This window comes from Rhinolophus sinicus, chromosome 8 (genome assembly GCF_057876585.1).
Source record: "Rhinolophus sinicus isolate RSI-liver-muscle chromosome 8, RSI-T2T, whole genome shotgun sequence".
NCBI classification, from domain to species: Eukaryota; Metazoa; Chordata; class Mammalia; order Chiroptera; family Rhinolophidae; genus Rhinolophus; species Rhinolophus sinicus.
In genome coordinates, this window is record NC_142508.1 from 15,527,980 (window position 1) to 15,548,764 (window position 20,785).

At 39.5% G+C, this 20,785-nt stretch overlaps 1 protein-coding gene and 1 long non-coding RNA gene across 4 annotated transcripts in view; one reads left to right on the forward strand and one right to left on the reverse strand.

Moving 5' to 3' along the window:
• Nucleotides 1–20,785, reverse strand: part of MKLN1 (muskelin 1) — a 283,828-nt gene that overhangs the window by 180,944 nt on the left and 82,099 nt on the right. The window lies entirely within an intron of this gene.
• Nucleotides 1–20,785, forward strand: part of LOC109457901 (uncharacterized) — a 141,198-nt gene that overhangs the window by 43,947 nt on the left and 76,466 nt on the right. Inside the window, exon 7 of the long non-coding RNA XR_016021936.1 lies at nt 17,366–17,502. This is a non-coding gene — a long non-coding RNA (uncharacterized LOC109457901). The remainder of the gene's footprint in view (nt 1–17,365; nt 17,503–20,785) is intronic.

Consider the following 20,785-nt stretch of genomic DNA (forward strand, 5'->3'; position numbering starts at 1 on the left):
TGGGCAGGGCTGGCTGCTCAGGAGAAAGTGCCTCTGGCATTGGGGAAGTTGGGTGGGGCGGGGTCCCAGTGAATCAGCAGGGCAGAGCCCCAGAGCTCACCAGACCAATCAGTTTTAGATTTGGCTGTAAGCGTAGGGGGTGGACTCAACATATTAAAGATGGTGCCCACCTGCTGGCTGCAGGGGAGGAAGATTCCACACAGGTAAAGTGGTGACTGTCCTCCAGCCTTGGCCTTGAAGCCACACATCTCAGTCTGCTCCCCATATGCCTCTGACGCCCCTCCCCCAGTCACTGTCCCTCCATTGGAGCCCAAGGTGAGTGCCTGCAAGTAAATCTGTGCACGGACTCTTTAAGAGGACACCTGGGTTTCCCGCCACCTTCCATCCCACCCAGATAGTTGGAATCCCCACTGTTTTTCACAGCCAGATGTTGTGGGGGCTCTTCTTCCCAGCACTAGTACTCTGGGCTGGGGTCCTTTGCTCCTCTGGGGGGGTACCTCGGTGGCCAAGATATCTGTCCCTATTTTCAACCACCACATGGAGGTTTGGGGCCGGCACATTTCACATCTCCACCCTTCCTATCTGTCTGGACGTGGCTCCTTATTTATATCCTTAGCTATAAAATTTCTGTTCAGTCAGACTTCAGATGTTCTCCAGGTTTATTGGTTCTATAATTTAGTTGTAAAGTGTTCATGGAAAAAAGCAGGCACGATGTTCATCTACGGCATCATCTTGGATCTCTCCCTGAATTATATTTTTAATTTTGAGGGGGAGATTGCTCATAGCTACTGAATAGAAATACAGTTGACTTTTATATATTGATCTTGTACTCTGCAACCTTGCTGAACTGTTTTTTATTCATCATAATAGTTTTTTAGTTGATTTCTTAGGATTTTTCATATACAAAGTCATGCCATCTACAAAGAGAGATGCCTTTTCTTTTTCCTTTCCAATCTGGATGTCTTTTATTTCAATTCCTTGCCAAATTTCCCTGGATAGAACTTCTAGTATAACCTTGGGTAGAAGTGGCAAGCCCAGACATCCTTCTCTTGTTCCTAATGTTAGGGGGAAAACATTTAGTCTTGCACTGTTAAGTGTGATGTTAACTTGGTCTTTGTCATGTTAAGGAAATTCTGTTTTATTTTCAGTTTGTTGAGTGGTTTTATCATGAATAGATATTAATTTAATTAGATCCTTTTTTATACCTGTGTTGAGCTGATCATGTGGTTTTTGTCCTTTATTCTATTGATCTAGTATATTACATTAATTGATTTTTGGATGTAAAAGCAACCTTGCATTCCTGGGATAATTCCCACTTGGTCATTGTGTATAGTCATTTTTTTCCAATTTTTAAAAATTGTAGTAAAATACACATAACATAAAATTTACCACCTTAAACATTTTGAAGTATACAGTTCAGTGGTGTTAAACACATCCATAAGTTGTGCAACCATCACCATGATCCATCTTCATAACTATTTTCATATTGTAATATTGACACTATATCCATTAAACAATAAATTCCCATTTCTTCCTTCCCCATCCCCTGGAAACCATCATTCTACTTTCTGTGTCTATGATTTTGACTACTCTAGAGACTTCATATCAGTGGAATCATACAGTATTTGCCATTTTGTTACAGGTTTATTTCACTAGCATATCCTCAAGGTTATAGGTTTTGGCATATGTCAGAATTTCCTTCCTGTTAAAGGCTTAATAATATTACATTGTATGTGTATGCCACATTTTGTTGATGTATTCGTTTGTCGATGGACACTTGGGTTGCTTCAGTATTTTAGCTATTGTGAATAATGCTGCTATGAATATGGTTATACAAATATCTATCCAAGACGCTGATTTCAACTCTTTTAGGTATATATCCAGAAGAGAATTTGCAGATCATATGGTAATTCTATTTTTAATTTGTTGAGGAACATCCCTACTGTTTTTCCACAGCTTCGGTACCATTTTAAATTCCCACCAACAGGGTACAAGAGCTCCAATTTCTCTATATCCTTGTCACACTTGTTTTCTGTTTTTTTGATGGCAGCCATCCTAACGAGTGTTAGATGGTACCTCATTATAGTTTCATTTGCATTTCCCTAATGGTTAGGGATGTTGAACAACTTTTCATGTGGTTATTAGTCAGTTATATATCTTCTTTGCAGAAATGTCTGTTCAAGTCTTTTGCTCATTTTTGGATTGGGTTCTTTGTTTTTCTGTTGAATTTCAGGAGTTCTTTATATGGTCTGGATATTAATTCTTTACCAGACATGTGCTTTGAAAATAGTTTCTCCCATTCTCTATGTTGCCTTTTTACTCTGTTGGTAGCACCTTTTTGATATACAAAATTTTGATACACAAAATTTAAAAGTTTTCATGAATTTTAATCTGTTTATTCTTCTTTTGTTACCTGTGCCAAATCCAATGTTGTGAAGATTTTGTCCTATGTTTTCTCTAGGAGTGTATAGTCATTTTAATATGTTGTTAGATTCAGTTTTCTAGTACAATGTAGATAATTTTTTTGCATCTACATTCATAAGTGATATTGTTCTGTACTTTTCTTGTGATTTCTGGCTTTTGTATCAGGATAATACTGGCCTCAAAAAATGAGTTGGGAAGTGTTCCTTCCTCTTCTATTTTTTGGAAGAGTTGTGAAGAATTTGTATTAATTCTTTATATTTTGGTAAAATTTAACAGTGAAGTCATCTTGGGCCTGGGCTTTGATCTAACTTCATTTTAAGTAAGCCAAAATGACAGTGCTTGGGGAGGATGAGACATAATTCTGCCTTAGAATTATAGACTAGAATCAGAAGATCAGAGCTGGAAATTCCAAGAGTCCTATCTCCTTTCTTTCACAAATTAAAACATTTAGTGAGGGACGGGATAAGCCTTTGTGACTTCATTTCCTCCTCCAACAAGTTCAAGGTGTTTAGAAAATGGTGATTATGAGCCAAGGCTCAGCCTGGGGTTTACAGATGCAAAGCAGCGATAACTCTTAAAACTCAGACAGATACTTCCCAGAAGCGTGATGTCAGTCACAAGAAATAGCAGGAGAGAAAAGGACTGGGGAAGAATTAGTGAAAATCACTCCACCATAAACACAATCTAAATTTTATTCCCTGTTTTGGGACCAGTAGTAAGACAAATACTTTAACACACTACTATTCCTGGGAACTAGAGCTCAGAAGATGTTGATGGCTTACTCGGGGTCACCCAGCAAACCAGGAAGATAACTAAGAATTAGTACCTTTTTCTCCTGATACCTGGTTTAGTGGTTTATTTTGATCAACATCTGCTGGTGCTCTGTGCTTGGAATGCACAAGGGAGATGGTTCTCAGAGCCTCTCCATAAAGTTTACATTTGGTCAGGAGTGATCTCTCAGTACCTTTATCGATCTATAATTCATCTCCAGTTTAGTCTTCATATTGCATTTATTTTCCATCAGAAACCAAATTCTGAACAGAAGCTCAAAAAAAAAAAAAATGTTGTTACCATCAAGAAAAGGTTTACGGCTATTAAGATCATATTAGGGGACAATTTCCAGAATGGTGGCAGAGGAGCTCCACTGACCCACTCATCAACAAAACAACCATATTGGTGAAAATTACTTTTAAAACAACCATTTAAAGTTGTTCCACAAAGGTGGGGGGTGGGGGAGAAACCAAAAAGACCAGATACTACTTGCTGCCACCCAGCAACCTGCTTATAAAGCAGGATCATCACTCCAAGAGGAGTGAGTTGCTGTCCCTGCCCCCAGTTTGAGAGCAGAATCTCAGAGATTTTTCCCAGAAGAAGAGGCAGATGATAAGAATGGAGAATTTTGAAGCTCTCGACAAGAAAACAAATTTTATTTGGAACAGAGGATGGGGAAGTTTTAGCTGAGGGAGTTCTGGAAAACAATGGATATTTTGGTAATAAGCAATTAGAAGGAAGCTGGTAGGTCCGTGAGAATAACAAACTAGGCTATAGAACATATAGTGTACCAGAGAGAACCAGGAAAAAAGACAGCTAAGAGCCCTCCTGTGATCAGAACAAATCCCAAAGATCGGCCTCAAAAACTACCTCTAGGGTGGCGGTTAGCTCAGTTGATTAGAGCATGGTGCTGATAACACCAAGGTTGCTGGTTCGATCCCTGCATAGGCCACTGTGAGCTGTGCCCTCCTGAAGAACAACAACAACAACAACAACAAAGCTACCTTGGGATCATCAGACTATGGAACAATTTATGCCCCAGGGCATTGTTGAAAACAATAGAGTGATTAGCTAGCAACTAATAGAACCTAACAGCTAGTGATTATACCAACAGAGACAAGGAACTTAACAGAGAGATCAAGGATAGAGACAGTCCAGGAGAGCTGTGCTAAAATCACTGTCATCCCAGAATGTGTACACATGACCAAGCATGCACCTTCTAAGGAGCAACAACATCTATATCATACTGCAGGGAGATAGACTTTACTAAAATAATCTAACTAAGTCACTAAACAAATAAAAAAGCAAACTATACCAATAAGTTTATAAGCTCAAAAATAAACGAAAAAGTTAAGTTGAAGGGGATCAGTAACCAGAGTTGCGACAATATATTATCTAAAATGTCCAGTTTTCAACAACAACAAAAAATTATGATACATGCAAAGAAACAGGAAAGTATGATGTGACCCATACATAGGAGGGAAAAAAAACAGTCAACAGAAATCTCTGTGACAGGGCCCAGATACCCAACTTGGCAAAGACTTCAAAGCAGCTATTATAAATATGTTCAAAGAACTAAAGAAAACCATGTTTAAAGAAGCAAAAGAAGGTATGATGACAATGTCTCATAAAATAATCACTAAAGAAATATAAATTATTACTATTTTTTTAAAGAACCTAATGGATACTGTGTGAACTTAAAAAGTGCAACAACAAATGAAAAAATTCACTACAGAGCCTCAATAGTATATTTGACCTGGCAGAAGAAAGAATCAGCAAACTTGAAGATAGAGAGATATTTGATCTCAACAACAGAGAGAAAGAAGAATGAAGAACTATGAATAGAACCTCAGAGAAATGTGGGATACCATGATGCATATCAATATATGCATAATGGGAGTACCAGAAGGAGAGGGAGAGAAGCAGAAAAAATATTTGAAGAAATAATGGTTGAAGATTTGTGAAATTTGATGAAAAACATTAATTTACTCATCCAAAAAGCTCAACTAACCCCAACAGAAAAAACATAAAGTTATCCACATCCAAATACATCATTCTAAAGATGTTGAAAGAGAAATTTAAAGAGAAAAATCTTGAAAACAGCCAGAAAAAAAACCCCCAACTCATCACATACGAGGGAACCCAAGTGAGATTAACATCTGACTTTTCACCCAAAACAACAGAGGTCAGAAGGCACTGAGATGGCATATTCAAAGTTCTGGGAAGGAAAATAATTGTCAATTAAGACTCTTTTATCTAGTAAAACTATCTCTAAAGAATGAAAGTGAAATAATGACATTCCCAGGGAAACAAAATCTGAGAGAATTCATTGCTAGCTGACTGGAGTTACAAGAATCAAGGAAGTTCTTCAGCCTTAACACAAGTGACCCCAGTCAATAATTCAAGTCCACCCAAAAATCAAAGAGCGCTGGTAAATGTAATTATGAAAGACAGTACACCAATGGATATTTATTCTCCTTTATTTTCTAAATGATCTATAAAGCAATTGTATAAAAATGTATTTGACAATGCTAGCACAAAGGAGGTGTGTGGGAACAAAACTGTATTTGAGTAAGAAATGAGTTACAAGATGGTAACTCAAATCCACAGGAACAAATGAAGAGAACCAGAAATGATAAATAAGAAGGTTGATGTAACCAACTAAATATAACTTGCTTTCCTTTCTTTTCTCAACTTTTTTAAATGACATAAAATCATGTTTTATAACAATGTGTTATACAGTTTGTAACAAAACTATAAACCAACTAGACCTAACAGACATCTATAAAATGCTCTAACCACCACCAGCAGAATATATTCTTCTCAGGTGAATATGGACTATCTTTCAGGTTAGACTATATTCTAGACTATAAAACAAGCCCCAATGGATTTGAAATTATACAAAACATGACTTCTGACCACAATGGAAAGAAATAAGCCTCAATAAGACAAGGAAATTTGGTAAATTCACAAATATGTAAATATTAAACAATACACTCCTAAATAACCAATAGGTCAAAGAAGAAATTAAAAGGGATATTAGAAAACACTTTAAGATGAATGAAAATGGAAGCAAAACATACCAAAACTTATGGAATGTATCAAAGCAGTGCTTAGAGGGAAATTTATAACTGTAGATGCCTATATTGAAAAATAAAAAAAGAAAAGAAAAAGATCTCAAATCATTCTACTTTAGGAAACTAGGAAAAGGAAAGCAAACTAAACCCAAATCAAGCAGATGAAAGGAAATAGTAGATTAGAGTGGAAATTAATGAAACAAAGAATAAGAAAACCAGAACAGAAGATGAAGAAAACCAAAATTGGTTCTTGAAAAAGATCTACAAAATGTACAAACCTTTAGCTAGACTGACCACAAAAACAAAAGAAAGAAGGATCAAATGACTAAAATCAGAAACAAAAGGTGACATTACTATTGACCCTACATAAATACAAAGGATTATAGTAAAAAAAAAGGAAAATACTGTGAACAACTGCATGCCAATAAATTAGATAACTTCAATAAAATGGACCAATTATTTGAAAGACAAAAACTACCCAAACTGAGGAATAGAACTCATAATAAGCCTATAACAAATAAAATGATTGAGTTAGGAATTTAAAACTTCCCACAAAGAAAAGTCTGGGCCCAAGATGACTTCAGTATTGAATCTTACCGAAAACCCAGCTATCTTTGGAGCAAAGTTTGCCTCCAATAGGATTTTTATGAGGGCCTGTGTCCCTGACTTAATTTTTACTGACTTGTTAATAAGTACTGCCACAAGCCATTTGAATACCGTGGAGATCAAAGTTAGGAAGTCCCATCAGTCATTAAGATGGTTAAAATCAGTCTCCCTCCAGAGACTAGGTTTAACAAATTTACCCACAGGACAAGGATTCTTGGTCCAAAAAAACTCCAGGTCTGAATTGAGAGCAACTGACCAAACCAAAATCAGCCCAGTTTTCTTACTTGTCGCAGCCAAACCATCGTCCTACCAGGTAGACAGACTTTTCACAGCACAATAAAGTTGTTCAAAACATTTGAGGCCCTTGGGAGTTATTGCTTAATGACTATAGAGTTTTTGTTTTGAATGATAGTAAAGTTTTAGAAATAGATAGTGGTGATGGTTACTACATAAGATTATGCATATACTTAATACCACTGAATTGTACCTTTTAAAATGGTCAAAATGGCAAACTACATGTTATGTGTATTTTAACACACACACACACACACACACACACACACACACACACACATTTGGGGCCCCACTGCTGCCCGCTGTCCAGAATGTTCCTCAAATTGTTTAATAATACCATCTAATCTGGGGCTTTGGCCACCACCTGAATTTCCCAAAGAGCTCCAAAGATTTCCTGACTATTATTACTGCCATCAGCATGGCAAACGAAAACAAAAATTTTGACTTCCCCTATCTCTCTGCCTGTTTCTCCAGAAACTTGGAAATAGGATGTAGCTACTTAGAGTGCAGGGATACAGAAGGGTTTATGGTGTGTGTATAACATTTAGAGTTAGCCTGAGTTGGCATCCACTTCTGTGTGCCCTCATTAAGTGGTACCTGAAATAACTAGCAGGATCGTTAAGTGGCTTACTCTAATCCTTCTAGATTGTTAGACTTAATATAGAATTATGACGCTACAACCCCAATTAACTGCCAGTAGTTTTGAGTATCCTTTTCTGATTGACTGTCTTTTTCCTGTTTATCTGTTAGCCCACCACAGCCTTGTGACCCAAGGCTCTGGAATGGATCAGCCCTCCTACTCACTCCCTCCTGCGCACACCACGTCTCCATGGAAACTGGTTGTCAGACCCTGCTTGGCTGCAGGTTCTGAAGACCTCTCTTCTGCAGCCTCAGTCCTGCACAGATTCAATCTTAATAGGTGAGGCTTCTTAGTAGGGGTCTGTGTTAGGAACTCCATCCTCTGTAGCCAGTAGGGTCTGAAATCATCCTTAAGCCTCATGTGGGGTACACCCGGGGAGTCCCCATTGGCACTGAGCTGCCATGAACTCCACCATTGATATTCAGGCCAGTGGGAGGGCTTCTGCGCTGGGTTCCTGCTACAACCTGAACTCATCCTCTTCTTCCAGTAAGCTTTCTCCTTCCCTGTCTCCCCACCCACCAGAGCTGAGAGCCATTCTGAGCACGCCAGGCTCCACCAAGGTCAGTTGGTGCGACCTACATTGTATTGCTCAAACTCACCTTTCTCTACATCCCTATGACCTCTCCTATGGTTCAGGCCCACATTATTTCCTCCTTCAATTGCTGCAATTCCAACCTAGTCCTCCTACTTCCATGCTTGCTTCCCTTGTATCCAATCTCCAAATTCTAACCAGTGAGAAAACTCCCTTAAAAAGCAGATCTGACATGTCCTTCCCCATAGAAAGTCAGTTAGTGGTGCCCGTTGCCTTAGGATAGATTTCAGACCCTCTTGCACGACACACAAGATTGCACCTTGATAATCTGACCACTGCTGACCTTTCCAGAATCATTTCTTGCTCCTTCCCTTGCACAGTCTGACCTCAGCCGTACCAAACCACTTTACTTCTCCAATATGCACTGCTGCCTCCTCTACCTGGAATGTCCTTCCTCCTTCCCCTCTGTGTAAACCTTTCACAAACTCTTAGGGAAGCTTTCCTGTCTCTTGAATTTTAAGTGCCTCTTTTAAGTTCTAGAGCTCCTGTGTTTAGTCCTTTTATGCCTTTCTGCTGAACTGTCAGCTCCCAGAGGGCAGAGTGTGCCAACCTGTAGCTCAGTGCCTGGCATATTCACTCAAATGCCTGTTATATAAGTGAAAGAATGAAGAGTAAGCTTCTGGAAGAAAAGTGCCACCACTTGATTATAAGTATATCCTTTGCCAGAGTCTTTCATTGGTGGACACCATTCATTCACCAGATGGGAGCATCTCTGAGTTTGCTGAACTGCCAGGTCACTGTGACTTGGACTGCTGGTGACTGCCCTTGGGGAAACTTCTATAAATGGGTCAGTTACCCCAGCTCAGCTCTGACTGGTCCTGGTTCCTTCCTTTGTATTAGTTACTGGGGAGGTCCCTGCCGGCCTCATGGCTGAACCCATGTGGCCTCTGTCAGCAGCTGGAGAGCCATTCCTAAGGGCTGAGATAGCAGGTCAGCCCTCCTCATTACGCAGGGAAGAGTCCTTTCCCTGGTTATGCAACTTCCCTGAGGCTATGTTTTCCTTAGTGGAGTCCAAGATTTAGAATCATGGTAAGAGGAGAAAATGGCAGGTAATCTCGGGAATACATAAGATCGGTTATGTTTCCCCAAGAGAGTTTTTTTTGTGTGTGTGTGTGTGTGTGTGTGTGGTGATGGTAGTGGTTAGGGACCTATGGTCATACATAAAGAAATAAATCAAAGGGGGAGTAGGATGTGTAAGGATCCTTTCCCCAGAGATTTCAAGGGATTACTTGGGAAAGAAGCCAGTAAAAGAGAGACCTCTCACCAGAGGTAGGTACCCACCCAGGTGGGTCCATGGGGTGCTGTTAAAGCATTTGGCCTTCCACCCTGATCCAGTCACTTCTCTCTAAATCAATGCCTCTCATCTTCTAGAAATGAGAAACTGACCAACTTTTTGCCATGAACCTGGATGAGATGAAAAAAGAATGGTTTCGCCACATGCTGAGTTCTCTTGCTACCAGCGTAAGGCTTACACAGACAGGGAGCAGCAAGGACTCCAGGCAGAGAAGGCGGCAAAGTAAAGGCACAATCTCACTTTTTTCCCTGCAGTGAGAAAGCAAAAGATCCATTAGATAAGAAAATGTATGTGAAAGCACTTAGCACAATGCTTGGCAAATGGATGGGATTCAATAGAATTGACTTTTTTTTTTTTTTTTTTAAATCTATGCTCCGTGTAGGGACCCATAAGTCAGCATAGGAAGAATAATGGAGGAATATTCTCTACCTGGATGATAGTTAAAATTTTGCATTAGAGGTTCTTTCCTTTGACTACTAAAAAACGAATCTCAACTAGAGACAAAACACAGTATTTCCAGATATTTCTATTTTACTATTGACTTTCTTTTTTTAACAGACAGTAGTGGAGAGAACTTACAGGCACTGAACATCATAGATGGGGAAGAAAGAGCAAATTTTCTATTTCTCAAAGCTAGGCAAACCTATCCATCTAAATTGGAATCCTATTACTCATAACTTCTACCATACAAATAAACAATTTTAACAAGTATAAAGTTCTAGCAGAGATGAGACAGCCAGTGTAGAAACCAAGAAACAACCAGGCCATTCGCCCCAGTTTTGAGGTGGTTTCTTACCTGGACATACCAGAAGCGGTAAGGGATCTCATGTGTCGACAACTTAGAAAGAGTAGTTGAGGAAGCAAAAGGGATACAGTAATTATAAGCACCTTTATGCATATAAAGTTCTGAATAGGCAGCTTCTAATTTTCTACTTTATATATGTTAATGTTCCTAAAACCTAGACCAGCCCTTATAGTACTTACGAGTGCTCAATACATGTTTGCTTACCCAAAACCAAACACAAAACAAGACGGGTTTTCACTTGTTAACACCAGTTAGCGATGACCCACACTAGATTCAATAAGACTACCAGGTTAATATAAGCTCTGAAAACAAAGTATTCATGTCCTGTGTTTACAGAGCACCATCCTATAGAACTTTCTTTCTATACGCAGCAGTTCCCTGAGATACGTAGTCATGACTGTCTCCGTTTACAGGAAAAGGAATTGTGTCACAACAAGTGAAGGGGCTTGCTCAGATTACCAAGAAAATTAATGTTAGCCTAAAGTCTGAGATTCCTAACTCCAACATTAACAGAGAAAATTAAAAGACTAAAAAGAATCTTCACTGGGGGAAGAAAAGATTTCCCTTAATATTTTAATCAAGTGCTAGTATTACCACTCAATAATTAAAGTACAAAGATCCCAACAGAAAAATTGGCAAAGAATACAAAGTGGCATAAAAAGGAGATCTCTGTAGCAAGCACAGAAAGAGTCTGTCTAAAATGGGAGTCCATAGCTCTTTGATAAAATGGCCTAGGCGAGATTTCATAGACTAAATAGACCTTTTCTTGCCCAGACCCCAAACCTGAATTTTGCCATGTTAACACCCTCCACTGGGGGCGAAGACATGCGAAAGGCAAGAGCATTGGGAAGATAAGTCAGCAGAGCCTGTGCTTCCGTGGATCAAACAGCAGCAGCTGAGGAGGAGGATGCATCGGGCAGCATCACAGAGTCTGTCAGCCTCTTTACCGAGCAGACCGGTCATCAGTAGGGACCCAGCCCCTAGCTTCAAGGTCAGACTGGCCCTGTGCAGCACTTGCTGCTCAAAGTGTGGGTTGTGGGCAGCAGGTGGACGTCTCCAGGGAATTGAGAGAAACGCAGAACCTCAAGTCCACATTCCAGGCCTCTTGAACCAGAATCTGCGTTTTAAGCTTCCCAGGTGACGTGCCTGCACAGTGAAGCTTGAGGAACACGGCCCGAGGGGGCCTGGCTCAGGGTTCGCTCACTGTCATGCTCAGTCACTGTCTGTGATGGAGTGAAACGCTGGACAGTGTGATGATCTCGGGGTCCCTTTCAAAAGTAGCTTGTCTGACTTACTGAAAACCAGTCCCTACCCAGCTGAGTCAAGTATCCACCGTTTTACAAAGGGCTTGTGTAAGATTGATGAACTATTAATAGTGGGTTGGTATTTTCTAGAGAGAATGTAGAGTTTCTTGTTAGTATCTTTTCACGAGGCTTCTTTCAACGCCCAGGAGGCACCAACAAGGCATAAATCCTTTTCTTTTGTCCGCTCTGGTCCACCTCTCACAAAAGGGCAAGCTTTGGGAATGTAAAATTAAATGCGTAGCAATGAGAATAACCAATCTGAAAAGGCAGGAGAAAAGAGTGCCTACCAGTGTAAAGACGTTGTCCTTTTCCCCTTTTCACACAGTGGAGTCCGTAAGATTTCACCTTGTACCTTACAGGTGTGTGTGTGGGGATGGGGGGAGGGTGAGGAGGGAAAGAAGAGACGAGGAAGAGAAAGAAGGGATGGAGAATTAAGGACCTTGTCCTGTCCCATGAGCTGTCACAGGCAGAGGCAGAGAAGTACTCAATCTGGCCGTTAAAGTACTTCTGAAGCAACGTGGGCGCCATCATCATCGCCGTCATTGCTATCATCATTTTAATCCTACTTGCTGTCTGCCAGCCTCTTTACCGCGCAGATAGGCCATCAGTAGGGACCCAGCCCCTCGCTTCAAGGTTGGCCACCGATCTTAGGCTGCTAGGAAACTAGTTATAAGAAGGGAGACAAAAGGGACCCAGAGGACGAGAGGCATTCTGAGTTGCGCTAATGAGTGAGGTGACTCATGGCTGACTCAGATAAACGAAGACAAGCCAGTGGGGGGCAGACCTCAAAGGAGCCCTGCTGAAATGCTCAAATAGGAGGCCAGGGACACGGTGTTATTTAGAGAACCGCATGCAGCGCTGGCGTTGGAGGGAGGAGTGGATCCTGAAACAGAGGGAGAAAATTGCCTTTGAGGCCAGCAACGGAGTTGTGAATCTGTAGGTAGCCTTCTGTACTTCAACCAATGGGTTACATTCTCTGGTGACAGTGACCTGCTCTTTGGCAAATCTCAGAATACGAACTCGATAGGAGTTCATTGTCATCCGGTCGCTGGGGAGAAGAGGTAAATGAGGTACCACCCTCTTTTTCTAAAGATCTCAATTAGAGAAAAGGAGCCTCTTGTGATTTTCTTTAGTATTTCACATTTGGAGAACATTGTGATCCAATCTGTGCTGATAGACTTTTTTCTTTCTTCTCATTTTGAATATATGACTAGGGTGTGTTGTCTCATATTAATGGCTAATTGAGGATTTGAGTTAGAAGACTGCAGGGTCACATATTGCTAGGAAGGGTTGGTAACTGCATTGTCCTGTATTGACTGTCCTGAAATGACATGACTGCTCCACCCCACACTATATCTACGCTCCCCGAAGAGCATGTATTTATGAGATGGCTGGATGTACGTCTAGACTACCTGTGTGAAACAGTTTTTCTCTGTGTGCTAAATAACCCACATGGAGATCAAACCCACGTCAGACAATGCAAACCAACTGAGCTACCTAAAAATCATTTTGGTTGATTACATATTTATATGTGATTTGATGACTAGTGTCACAAATGACTTCACCAGAATGGCACCATGGCAGTGGAAAAGGCAGGAGTTCTATGGCAGTGTGACCACCCATGAACTTTCACTGAGATCAAAAATAATTTGCTCCCAAAGCAAAAGTGTCTCAACTTTGCCTTCCCCCAGCAGATGGCAACAGTAGTTGGACACAGTTTTTCAAGCGTTGGCCAATGAGTTTTATGTTACTAGAAGTCTGGCTGTATTTTATTTGGGGTGTTTTGCAACGTTATTAACCCCAGTATGTTCTGATAATTGCAAAAGCCATGAGAATGTTGAATGTGTTATTGAGAAGAGGCTTATGATTATGAGGAAAAGAGACAAACAAATTGAATGTGGTAAGAAAAATCGCCAGTGTTACACGTGAGGCAGAGATGGATCATCAGTAAATAAGGGTGATCCTGAAAGACAAAGCAATCCAAAACATGTGAAAAACACTGGCTGGGTCTATGCAATGAACAGCAATCAGCAAGAAATGAGGAAAAGTAATCCAAGAAATGGAAATAATTTGGAGTGTGTGATTAGAGCACTGGCGTCAACTTTGAATGCCTACAATCTAAATCTTAATTCAGGTAAGGGCTAAAGATGTGTTCAAGCATTTAAAAGCCAGCTGTGGTAAAAGCTCTATTCTCAAAGTGTCGCTGAATTCTTTCAGAATTCATCTGTTTTTAAGGTGTACAAATGTGTATATACATTTCTCTGATTTTTTTTTAATTATTATTTGAATCATGCTTTTTTATTTAACACTGGGTAGTGGGATTTTCCTTTTAGCTTTGAGTTAATTCTTTAACATGATTTTTTTAATGGAAGCTTGGTATTCCATTTCCTTACTATGTCATATGATCCACGTTTTGCTGAAGTCATAAGTATATTAATATTAATATGATTTAGCATAAATTGTTATGTTTCTCTGAATAGTTCATTACAATAAGTTAGTAGAATAAAGTTACTAGGTGACAGTGTTATGAACATGTTTAAAGTTTTAATATATTTCCAAATTTTCCTTCAGAAATGTTTTGTCAATTGAAATCCTTTCCAGAAAAATATTAGTGTTCCTGTTTCCATGTACCTTTATCAGTACTAGCTACTATTTTTCTTTTATCTTTACTCATTTTAAGGATATAAAATATTTAATATGTTTATTTGGTTGTTATTGAGATCTCTTTCTACAATTTTGAATGCATATCTTTTGCCAATATTTCTATTGGAATATTTGCCTTTTATAAGAATTATTGATTTGTAATAGCTCTTCATATATTAAGGAGAGTCCTCCTTCCCTCAACTTTTCATTAGCCTTTTAACTTTATTTATAGTGGTCACTATTGTTTTTCATCCCTAAAGATAATACCAGTCCCAATGAGTTCACATAGCAGATGGGAAAACTAAATAAGAAAAAAATTATGAAAGTGCTATAAAACATAAAGGATTTGTATCACATACTTCCAATGTTGATGCTCCCCAGCAATGAAGAGGGTTGACCTACAAGTCTGACATGAATTGTCAACAATTAAACTTCTATTCTTGGCTCTGACAGTATCTTACAAAACAAGAAATTAATTTAAACCTTTTGTGTCGTAGTTGCTAAGACTGTTATGAAAATAAACAAAGATGTAGGATATAAAACACTCTGAGACTTTTAGATGATTCCACATAAAACCAACCTGTTGCATCATTAGTCCTTTGCTTTCTTTTGAAAAACCTAATTAATCCAGTACAGGCTCATTGGCATAGGAAAGGCATCGTATTTATCACTATTGTTACCTCTGGCTCATAAGCTATGCCCTGCTTGTGCTCCCAATTGTCCTTTTCTCAAGCTTTTCTTGACTTGAAAACAAAGAGATCAATCAGTGAAAAAGTCTTCTTCAATGGAAATATTTTTTTTTAATTATATACTTGTATATTTAATTAAGTAAATAATATCTGAAGTCATACACAGAGAAGTTTTACTCCCACTGATGTTTCCATCCCTCTTGCCCCAATCCTGGTCCCTATGGATTGGTGTGTATCCTTCCATTGTTTCTTCAGACATATACAAGCAAATACAAATAAATATTATCATTGTTTTTCCTCTTTTCATTCACAAAAGTGGCATACTATATACATCGTCCTCTGCCTTGTTTTTCTTTAACTGAACTATATAAAGAGGGTGACCAAAAAAATGTATACTAGTGGACACTTTAGTCGCCGTGGCTCAGGCCGTAATCAGAAGTGTCTGGACGCTGATGGTAACCACTTTGAGCACCTCTTGTCATTGCAGAAGTCAAATGTGACTTGTATTCATCTTTTGTTATCGGGATATATTGAGTACTACAATTTTAATACACTTTTTTCCTTTTTTAAAATGTGTATAATTTTGTTGACACCCTCTGTCTATTGACTAGCAGACCTTCAAAAGGAAGACATTTAATGGAAACATGAGAATGACATTGGCATTAAACAAGAAAGTTTTAAATTTGCTGTCTTGGTTCTGCCACCATGATTCTAGGAGTTCAGAGTTGGATAGTGTGGTGAAAGTTTTGCTAGTCAGTCATCAAACCTGTTTCCTCTTTTTCCCAAGCACAGGACTGCAGTTTAAAGCCTCCCTTGCAGTGAGATGTGGCCATGAGACTAAATTCTACTGGGTAGAGAGATCGGGAGTGGAGTTTCTGTGCCCCACATCCAGGCCCAGCCCATAAAACTCTCCCCACATAATCTCCACATTCTTTCCCTGTCTGTCAGCAGGATGTTAATACCCAGACCCACCCCATAAACCACACATTGAAGACGGCAGAATTACAAGATGGGAGGGCCTGTTTCCTAGAACTACCCCTTGGAAGGGAGCCACCTACCCATTTTGGATGTTGTTCAGTGAGAAGTAAATTTCCTATCGTGTCTGAGCCACAAGACAGTTTTAGGTTTGATACCATTTCCCCGAAAATAAGACTTAGCTGGACCATCAGCTCTAATGTGTCTTTTGGAGCAAAAATTAATATAAGACCCAGTATTATATTATGTTATGTTATGTTATATTTATTATATTATATTATATTATATTATATTATATTATATTATATTATATTATATTATATTATATTATATTATATTATATTATAACACCTGGTCTTATAGTAAAATAAGACCAGGTCTTATATTAATTTTTGCTCCAAAAGACGCAGTAGAGCTGATTGTCCGGCTAGGTCTTATTTTCAGGGACACGGTGTACAGATTTAATACTGCACCTCATATTACCTTAATTAACACAGATGACAACGTTAAAGTCCCTTTAGTGCAATGACTGGTAGATAGCAGGTGCGCAATCAGTGTTTTTCAATGAATGAATGAATACCTGAACACCCATGGAAATAAAGAATTAATTCACTACCCCGCTGGTCAGGTTAATACATCTCAATCAGCTTGAATTACGGGAAAATTACTTATATGGAACTAAGCCCCATCACCCTTTAACTTGTACCAATTTGGGACTGCCCTTCGCGGTCATACAAAGTCAGTCTGAGCCCTCTCGAAGACAGCCTTTCACTTATTTGACAAGACCTTCTCCCACCCCTCCACGGCACATCCTCTGGTCTCCAAGCTAAATCGTCTAATCTTTTTCATTGTCCTTCTTAGATGATAGGTCCTAAAACTGTTATCACCCTCTTTACCCTCCTCGGGGTACATTTCAGTGTGTCATTTTTCCCTGTTCACTGAGTTTTCAGGACAGAACCGCCACACTCTCAGTAACACTGACCAGCCTGGGAAGGTCCCATTGCCCCTCTGAAGTCAGGACTCCATACTTCAGTTGCCACAGCTTACGAGGTGCATATCACCTGGTGACTCATTTTGAGCTTGTGTTCAAGCGTCCTCCCTTTTCTCTTTCCTTTCCCCCTCCCTCAACATGGACACTAATTCGCTGTATGACCTTAGACAGTCACTTCTCTGGGACTCATTTTTCATGTGAAAAATGAGATGGTTGGACCGGGTGATATCTTGAGTTGTTGTTTTTTGTCCTCTTTCTAGGGTTCTTTGGGTTTACACCAGGAAGTTCTGGGACAGCTCACACTGTACTTTTACGAAGTATCTATCGCCCGTAGCAGTATGAGAGTATAAATCTGCCTGGAAACATGAAGCTCATCAAACAACATGAAACGGTACAGGTAATTTCTCTCAGTTGTATTAAGCATATGTTCAGCTATTTAGAAAGATGACAGCCAGTGGACTAGGCTGAGCGATAGTGGTCAAAAACGGAGAGAAAAAGGCACAGGCAGAAAAAATCCAATGAGAGCATGAGAATCAGGGTGTGGTTTTCTCTGAAGGAGCTCTCCATCACTTTTTGAACTCAAGGGAGAGTGACCGCATAAAAGGAATATATATTTCACTCAGCAGAAAACCTGGTTTCATGTCTTATCAATTTCCTCATCTCCCTGTACACACTGTCCAAATTTACCGTGTCTCCATACCCCTCGTCCTTGGTAAATTTCTTATAAAGCAGAAATCAGACATGATTTCAGCTGGTTTATTTCTCCTGGTATTTCTGCCTGATAGTCCTCGAGCCATGCCTACGAGGCTGGATCCACTTCCCACCCTAGACCGAGATTCTGTGCATTATTATTTGACCTCTTTTGAAAAACTCATTGCCAGCTTCATAACCCGATGTGGGCACACTCCCCATTGGGGCCTGCATTTCCTGTGGATGATGCGATGGTTTCCTAGGTGACGGTGGGAAGGACTAGACCTGTTAGCTTGTGGCTTCTGACTCACTCACTGCAATGGACGTCACAGAATCGTGGCTGAACAAGTGAATACTGATAAAAGCATGTGCTTAAGGGAGCAGCAGGGCACTAATGGTTAAAACTATCCCATTGTACCAGCTCTGCCTCCCATTAAGCAAACCAACAGGCCGACATAAATACCAGATTGAAAAAACAAGCAACAGATTTGAAACCTCTCTGAATTAGCAGTCATATAGAAGTGCACGGTGGAGTCCTGTTTACAGCCCCAGTATTTTATTCCTTTCTCGGTTTAGAATTTCCTTCCCCCCACCCCACCGCCAGAATGTGCAAGTGCGAGGATTCTCTAATGAAATGTCACATGGAAGATGAAGAGAGGGAGGCAGAGACAGTCAAAACCTCACCAAAAGCCTGTTTACCAAGGTGAGATCTCCTTTTGATCTTTCACGTTTGTTCCTTGAGAGGCGAAAGTCAACTTAGGGTGAACTAACCAATTATCAGAGCCCAGAATGAAAAATACATTCTGTCGGGCAATTAATCTTCGGAAAAGCTAGATTTCATGAAGCCTAGAGACAAAGCGACTCATACTCACAGACACACACACACACACACACACACACACTCACACACACACACACACACAGACCGAGAAAGAGACACACACAGAGAGAGAGAGAAAGAGAGAGAGAGAGAGATTAACTTTCTAGCTACCTCTTTTACTATCAACTGATCCCAGCTACATACTAGTCAATGAAGACTGCCTGAAATAAAAAAACTCGAAGAGTTCCTCTGTCCTTCACATCTGAACTGCTGAAGACTGAATGGATTCTTTAAATTCTTGAATTCCTTAAATGACCAACAAACATAAAGGTTCCCTCCTGGAGATAATGCATCTTGTTTTCCACGGAGCTTTGAGGGAAGCTTTAAATAGCATCAGCAAGCATCCACGAATTAGACAGCAAATGTAGGTTAGCTTTATTTAGACAGATAAAGACAAGCAGAGAAAGTTGTCTGGTTCAAGGGCAGTGCAGCCTGACACGACAGCATTTCTCAGAGGAGGGGAAATTGCCTTGGGAGAGAGGTATTTTGGGCAAAGAGCAAAGTTCCTTGGATCACCAGGGGAAGTGATACTAAATTCTTCAGTACAGAGCAGAAGGAATTAAGAATGGCTTGCCACTTGTTGAAGGAAAGATCTATAGATTTAAAACGGAAAACAGAATTTAGCATTCCCTAAGTTCACACACACACACACACACACACACACACACACACACACACACACACATCTTTTCCATTTCTGGGGAACACCATCAGAAAGGACACACTTCCCAGAACATAAGCTGGGGTAGGGAGTTTATGAGCCTCCTCTGGAGTGGGACTTGAGATCCTCAGCAAATTCTGAGTCAAGAAGTATGTCCAGATGGAGAACCACTGGAGAGATGGAAGCCCAGACGGAAGGGAAACTGGCAAATTGGGGGCATTCACTCATTAAACAAAAATGTAGATACTTGGAAAAAAGCTGCAGTCAATGGGCTTAGTTTATTTTTTTTCTCCCTCTACCGCAACCCTTAGATTATTTTCTGAAAACAAATGCCTAATGGAAGGCAGTTGGTCTAGGAAAAAAACATGTAACTTTCTGGTTTTGTTTGTTTTTACTGTAATGTTTATGGTTACTCCTCTTCCTAATTTTTTTTTTGCTGGTCCCTCCTCAATTGGCAAAGACCAATGATATTTGATGCCAGCTTATAGCCCCATCAGTAATTAGTTTGCAAAAGAAAAAAAACAATTTTAATTAGTAAATTTATATTATTGGAATAAATTATATGTAAAGTAGATAATGGTTTTGAGTAAACCAATTTATACCTAATTCATTTTAAATGTTCCTAAAGTAACACTGAATTTAGACTTGTAAAAAAAAAAAATCTTAAGTCTAAACATTTAGATTTTCGTAGAGTTCCATTTCTCCCTAAACTAGATGTTTTCCTTTTTAAGGGTCTCACAACTTCTGAAAATTATACATTATACATCATTATATATTACCCAGGTAGCTAGCATAGGGGAAGTATTGTAACTCTGTCATGCAGCAAAATTTAAACTTTGTTTTGAATTAGATGTTTATGCCACTTTCTTTGTACTTACCACTCATTCACTCATTTCATTCATTCCTTCATCAGTTATTTACTGAGTACCTACTGTATACAAACAGTACCTACTGTATGCATCTGACTTACTTGCCTCCCTCTGTCACTACTGGGAGCTTTTCTCCCCCTAGTCAATTCTGTCCATGCCAAACCCATTCGCTAGTTACCTGGTAAACTGGCATATGGACTAATAATTTACTCAACTGAGAAGTACTGTTTTGTACTTTAATCAAAGTACCGTAGTTCACTGCCGAAAACTCAATATACTTTTAACTGTTTGTGAGATTGGTGAATCAGTTAATCGTTTGAAGCCATTATAATTCCTAGAAGGTGATGGAAAGCCAATTCCTATAACTATATTTATAAAGTAATAGATTCAAAAGACTCATATGAAACCCAATACCAAGCTTACTCCAGTGTCTTATTAACTTTTTATAAAACCCCCTCACCTATAACCAGTCCTATAAATATTTTATTTGTACAGTTACATGAATATAATAAAAAAGAAAACTACTCTTTTACTTCTTTTTGGTAAAGAGACTAGCATTTCTACATAAATGAAAATGAAA